Consider the following 7,098-nt stretch of genomic DNA (forward strand, 5'->3'; position numbering starts at 1 on the left):
TTTGTTTTTTGTATAAAATTGGGAAAACGGTGGTAAACGCTTTTTTTTTAAGATCATTATTGCCATTTTCAGGCAGTTTTTCTTACAGAAACAGGGTGTCTAAGACAATTTGACAGAGCGTATGTGGAAAACGTAGGACAATCCAGTAAAACTACAGATTTTTGATGTATACGAGAATTAAAAAGATTTCTCAAAGAGATCCGAAGATGTCAAGGCCAAGAATCAAATTTCTGAAATAACTACTGAATTAGAAATTAAGTCTCAGACCTCTTCAACGAAGATTAGTTGACGCAAACCCGAATAGTAGACATATATTCTAGAAATCTTTGATTTCTGAAAGAAATTGTCTTGTCATGCTTGATTTGCACTACAGCATGACGACATTTGAATTGAGCTGTTGAAGACTAAAAAAAGAAGTACATATTTAACGATGAAACTATCCCAATGTAGATATTGGTCTTGCTTTTGATGATATAGTCCCTTCCAAGCACAATTTTTTCTATTTATCGATACAATAATTGTCTTAAATATTGAAACTTTCTATCAAACATGCAAACTTGTTATGATAGTGTCGATAGTTGTTAGAGTTTTAAAAAATCGACTTACTTTCCCTTCTTCCATTGTATAAATTAACCTTTTCTCTAACGCATAAATTGACCCTTTAGCGAACAAAACAGTATAAGGTGTATTTGATGGAAGTAAAAACATAGGAACAAAGAACATTTACTCGGAGGACATTCATGTAGACGTCAATTCAATTTAGTATCATCATTTTGCAAGACTTAGATATGGAAGATTTGGCTGATATTAAGTAGAACTAAATTTGAACAGTAAAAGCTTCGTAATAAAATTGGGCAACTGTTTGTTATGTTAGAATTCTTTTAATAAATCTAATGTCTAACAAGAATTAGATTCAAGAATGTAGGCAGCTTGTTTCTGCATGGGCAAAGGGTGGATCACATCGTTGTAGATTTTAAGTTGAGTGTTACTAAAGTTCTGTAAATATGAAAATGTGAAACCACAAGTATATAATCTCACATAACTCAAAACACGTGATAATATTAATATATTAAACACCTAGAAGGGAAAAGTAAAGAATATCTCAAATTGCATAATTATTTTCTCCCCTGGTGTGTATTAGGACCAAGGAACATTTACTGGGATATTTGGTGTTGGTTTAGCTTTGGTCTTGTTGGTTCGGTCATGGTTTTAGTCTTGGTCTTGGTCGTAGTCTTGGTCCTGGTCGTAGCATTGGTCTTGGTTGTAGTCTTGGTCTTGGTCGTAGCATTGGTCTTGGTCGTAGTCTTGGTCTTGGTCGTAGCATTGATCTTGGTCGTAGTCTTGGTCTTGGTCGTAATCTTGGTATTGATCTTGGCCGTAGTCTTGGTCCTGGTCGTAGTCTTGGTCTTGTTCGTTCTTGCTCAGGAAAAAGTGTCGTTCCTTCGGTAAGAGCATGCTAAAGAAGTAATTTATCTGCAAGTGCCAAATTTCAGCCACTTAATTTTTTGTGCATAATTTCTTCCATAAACGAAGAAATTTAAAAGTCGCCTTGTGATATAATAACCACTCCACTCCTACATTAATTACATTTAATTGAAAGTTCTCAAGAACAAAGGAAAAATTGCCCAACTCCATTTCTTCTTGAAAAAACAGCCCATGGGCATACACATATATATCTAAATTATAACACAATTTCTTTTAAATATATATCACGATATTTAATGAAAAATGTTTAACAAGCTAGAAACATCTCGTTATTCTTAAACTGAAAGTACCTAACTCACTTTCAATTACCAAAAAAGCCTTTTGAAAATCGGATACGTGTTTCGCACACTTTGAGTATAGGCGGGATAATTTCGCGTTTTTTTTTATCAAAACCTTTTTGTGGAAATTAGGTAGGAGTCTCTTTTAGTTTATTGTTTATAGTCTCCTTAACTTATTTAATGGTAAAATCGGCCATTTCAGGACAGAGTACCATTCTGCCTCGAAATCAATGTATAATCAATTTTCTTGTATGAGTAAATCCACAAGAAAGAAGAAGTTTTCATGAATATAGGTATTTTTATTTCTACTTCCATTAATATTGGCAGCAAACACGGTTTGTATAAATAGGAACCTAATACACGCAGAAAATGAAAAACCAAAATTTACCTAAATATTAAAGCGATATTTACAATTTAGCCCAACGGGCTAGTTGCAGCGTAAGCGAAAATAATAAAAATTACAATTTGGACCTGAATATGTAAAATTGAATTCCAGCAGAAATAAATATACTAGGTATTTTAGTTGATATTACAAATTTAATTGTAATAATTAAGAGACTTGAAATAATTTTTAAAGAAGCATGTTAAAATTGAGATTATTACAAGTTACCTGATAAATTCTACTATTTCCACGGCAAATTCAGTCATTTACAATCGAAAATTGTAATTTTTGCGTTGTCATTAAAATTTAGTTGTCTCCGTGTAAGTGGTCTCACATAACCAGACATGAAACCTTTTGTGGTAGACTTATGTTCAATAGTAGATTGTGATGTAAAACACACTCAACTAATATGCTGATTATCAAATAGAAGGAAGGACATGGTTACGACTTTTTTCTGTCGTAAACTCATAATCCTAAATATATATTCATAAAAAAAAGTTGACAACAACAAATTCAAACTATCATAGCGAAAATTAAAAACCTTTTGGTCTAAAGGGTAGTATTACCATTCCGTCATTGCAGGCTAAAATAGTAGACTGCTTTTGAACATCAATAATAAAGCTAGTACGTATATCTAATAATTTATGCAATAGTAAGTTTAAAAAAAGTGTTTATGGGTTAATTAGGCTTGATTGTTTGTTTTTTGTATAAAATTGGGAAAACGGTGGTAAACGCTTTTTTTTTAAGATCATTATTGCCATTTTCAGGCAGTTTTTCTTACAGAAACAGGGTGTCTAAGACAATTTGACAGAGCGTATGTGGAAAACGTAGGACAATCCAGTAAAACTACAGATTTTTGATGTATACGAGAATTAAAAAGATTTCTCAAAGAGATCCGAAGATGTCAAGGCCAAGAATCAAATTTCTGAAATAACTACTGAATTAGAAATTAAGTCTCAGACCTCTTCAACGAAGATTAGTTGACGCAAACCCGAATAGTAGACATATATTCTAGAAATCTTTGATTTCTGAAAGAAATTGTCTTGTCATGCTTGATTTGCACTACAGCATGACGACATTTGAATTGAGCTGTTGAAGACTAAAAAAAGAAGTACATATTTAACGATGAAACTATCCCAATGTAGATATTGGTCTTGCTTTTGATGATATAGTCCCTTCCAAGCACATTTTTTTCTATTTATCGATACAATAATTGTCTTAAATATTGAAACTTTCTATCAAACATGCAAACTTGTTATGATAGTGTCGATAGTTGTTAGAGTTTTAAAAAATCGACTTACTTTCCCTTCTTCCATTGTATAAATTAACCTTTTCTCTAACGCATAAATTGACCCTTTAGCGAACAAAACAGTATAAGGTGTATTTGATGGAAGTAAAAACATAGGAACAAAGAACATTTACTCGGAGGACATTCATGTAGACGTCAATTCAATTTAGTATCATCATTTTGCAAGACTTAGATATGGAAGATTTGGCTGATATTAAGTAGAACTAAATTTGAACAGTAAAAGCTTCGTAATAAAATTGGGCAACTGTTTGTTATGTTAGAATTCTTTTAATAAATCTAATGTCTAACAAGAATTAGATTCAAGAATGTAGGCAGCTTGTTTCTGCATGGGCAAAGGGTGGATCACATCGTTGTAGATTTTAAGTTGAGTGTTACTAAAGTTCTGTAAATATGAAAATGTGAAACCACAAGTATATAATCTCACATAACTCAAAACACGTGATAATATTAATATATTAAGCACCTAGAAGGGAAAAGTAAAGAATATCTCAAATTGCATAATTATTTTCTCCCCTGGTGTGTATTAGGACCAAGGAACATTTACTGGGATATTTGGTGTTGGTTTAGCTTTGGTCTTGTTGGTTCGGTCATGGTTTTAGTCTTGGTCTTGGTCGTAGTCTTGGTCCTGGTCGTAGCATTGGTCTTGGTTGTAGTCTTGGTCTTGGTCGTAGCATTGGTCTTGGTCGTAGTCTTGGTCTTGGTCGTAGCATTGATCTTGGTCGTAGTCTTGGTCTTGGTCGTAATCTTGGTATTGATCTTGGCCGTAGTCTTGGTCCTGGTCGTAGTCTTGGTCTTGTTCGTTCTTGCTCAGGAAAAAGTGTCGTTCCTTCGGTAAGAGCATGCTAAAGAAGTAATTTATCTGCAAGTGCCAAATTTCAGCCACTTAATTTTTTGTGCATAATTTCTTCCATAAACGAAGAAATTTAAAAGTCGCCTTGTGATATAATAACCACTCCACTCCTACATTAATTACATTTAATTGAAAGTTCTCAAGAACAAAGGAAAAATTGCCCAACTCCATTTCTTCTTGAAAAAACAGCCCATGGGCATACACATATATATGTATAGGTACTTACTACTTGCTGCGCTCGATTACCCCGGATAAAAATTCGTTCATCATGTATTCGATAGAAGGCCATAAATACGTTCCGTTAGATTTTCGTATTTCTTTTTTTTTTTGTTTTCGTGCGTTTGGTTCAATTTATAATAGAACGTGAAATCGGTATCAGATAAAAAGGAAGTTAGAATGCGAATTATTTTAAATGTAAAATTGCCGTAATTAATGACGGAGTATTAAAAGGATAAAATTTTATAGCTTAACGCTGAATGTTTGGAAAGCTCTACAAAGAGTTCGCCGACGAATTAAAACTTATCTTTCGAGCTCAAGTGGTTCGGAGACAGGTTGTTGTAAATTAACTTAGCAACAATAAACACCTGATAAGCCGAACGAAGCGTTTCTCCATTTTTTGTTGACAAGTTGCGCCGCGCTTGTGACGTCATCGTAATGAGAACGAACCTCTTTTTTATATCGCAGCGGTTTCTTTTTATTAAGAATATAAGGATTAAAAAATGTACATCGTCACATTGATTAACCTAGTGCAGGAATAAAATACGTATAAAATACAAGCGCCATTGTTCAATAATATTAAAACCGATTATGCAACCAATGGTAATTGTTAATGTGAAGAAACGGGTTCATGAAAGCATCTGTCTCATTTATAATCTAATTTATGATATAATATAATATTACCATTAGTGATGAGACTGAATTAACAAAGCTAATGATAAGACTAAACCCAAGAGCGAATATGCAAGATCAAAACCAAATAAGGAAGACTAAACGAAAAATTATTACTTTCGGTAGATTTAGAGTTAAACTATTTGAAGCAACGTTAATACATATATCCTCTTCTTGCTACAAAACATTTTTTGAATTTGAAATTTTCAGTTTGCTTTGCTAGATTTCTTTACTTTATCACTATTTGAAAAAGGGGATCTACAAGAATGTCCTCGCAGTAAGTGTTGTGTGTCTGGATTATACATGGTTGAAATGTAGAGATATCCTTTCAAGTATATATCTTGCACTATTTTTTTGCTAAAAGGTCAATTTATACGTTGGAGAAAGGGTCAATTTATGGGTGAGCAAAAGATAAATTGATGAATTTTCGTAACTGTCACTAACTATTGAAGTATTTTCTTTAATAGTCATGACAAGCGCACATATATGACATAAAAATTTCAACATTTAAAGCAATTATTGTGCCGGTAAATAGAAAAATTGTGTTTAGAAGGATTATTAGGAAAAAAGTAAGTATCAGATTAAATGAACAAGACCAAGACTTAACACGCAAGACCAAGGCCAAGATCAGAACTAGAAGTACATGAGCAAGACCAAAACCAAGATCGAATAAGCAAGACTAGAACCATTGGTCTTCATCACTACACATACTTACCATTCTTTTTATATATGTTGTGGAATGCGAGTCTTGTTTTAGTGAAGTTGTCTAAATTGACAAACTATCGCATTGGTGTCAACTGTACTTTTTAACGGATATGTTTGGAGTCATAAGGTTACGGTAGGAAAAGACAACACGTACAATGTGAATGTTGTCGTGGTTCCTTTTGTTTAGTAGTCAGTATGGCAGCTGCAATACTTGAACTAAACTTCAGGGAAGGTGCAGTAAAATGCAGTTTTAGGCAAATAAATTAGTTGTTTTCTTTTTCCTCCTAAGTTTCAACTCTTAACTTTTATCGGTCATTTTGGGTTCAAAGGACTGTATAGGCAGCAGCCATTTTCATATTGTAGGATCTAGATCCATTATTTTATTGTGGGGTTTCAAATAAAAATCACTCTAAACATGTAATTTTTGATTAGGGGTTCTTCATAAAATACTTTCGCAAATATGAGTTGTATTAAGAGGAGAAGAGCGTCTAAGGAAATGTGACGTTCGCAGTTCATCAATTTTATTTCAATGTTTTTTTTAACTTGACTTCTTAACATTTTTCATTAAGGTAGAAATTCAATTTTAATCACAAGAAATTGTTTTATAGGGGGGGTGGGTGGACTAGCTTTTTTGACGTAATATTTGTTAGGGGAATTGCTAAAAGGACCTTCATGCATTATGTGAGAAGGTAGTATATGTGTGGAAAAAACAGGAATGACCTTCTATAACATTACGAATGTATTTTTGGGGGAACAGCGGGTGTAGGTAAAATATTGAACATCACTAAATAAATACACGCAACCTAGCCTAACCTAACGTCTCCTAATTTAACATGGTAAATAGTATTTTGAAGGTGTTTTTTGATTCACAGATGATGCCATGTGTAGAAGTAGAAGTAGAAGTAAACCCATTTAGAAATAATGTGGCACCTAGTGATGGGTGTCACACATTGCAAATTTGAACGCTATTAATTAAGAATACAAGTAATATTTAAAGTATATTAGAAAGAGGAAACTGTGGTAAATATTAATTAAAAATTAAAAGGAAGACTCACCCCTAATTACCACAAAAAACTTTATTTGAGCGGACACGTGTTTCGCCCACTTCATACGTGGGCATTATCAACGCGAGACTGATTTTTGTGGTAATTAGGGGTGAGTCTTCCTTTTAATTTTTAATTAATATTTACCACAGTCTCCT

This window comes from Agrilus planipennis, unplaced genomic scaffold, assembly GCF_000699045.2.
Source record: "Agrilus planipennis isolate EAB-ADULT unplaced genomic scaffold, Apla_2.0 scaffold2, whole genome shotgun sequence".
Classification (NCBI taxonomy): Eukaryota; Metazoa; Arthropoda; class Insecta; order Coleoptera; family Buprestidae; genus Agrilus; species Agrilus planipennis.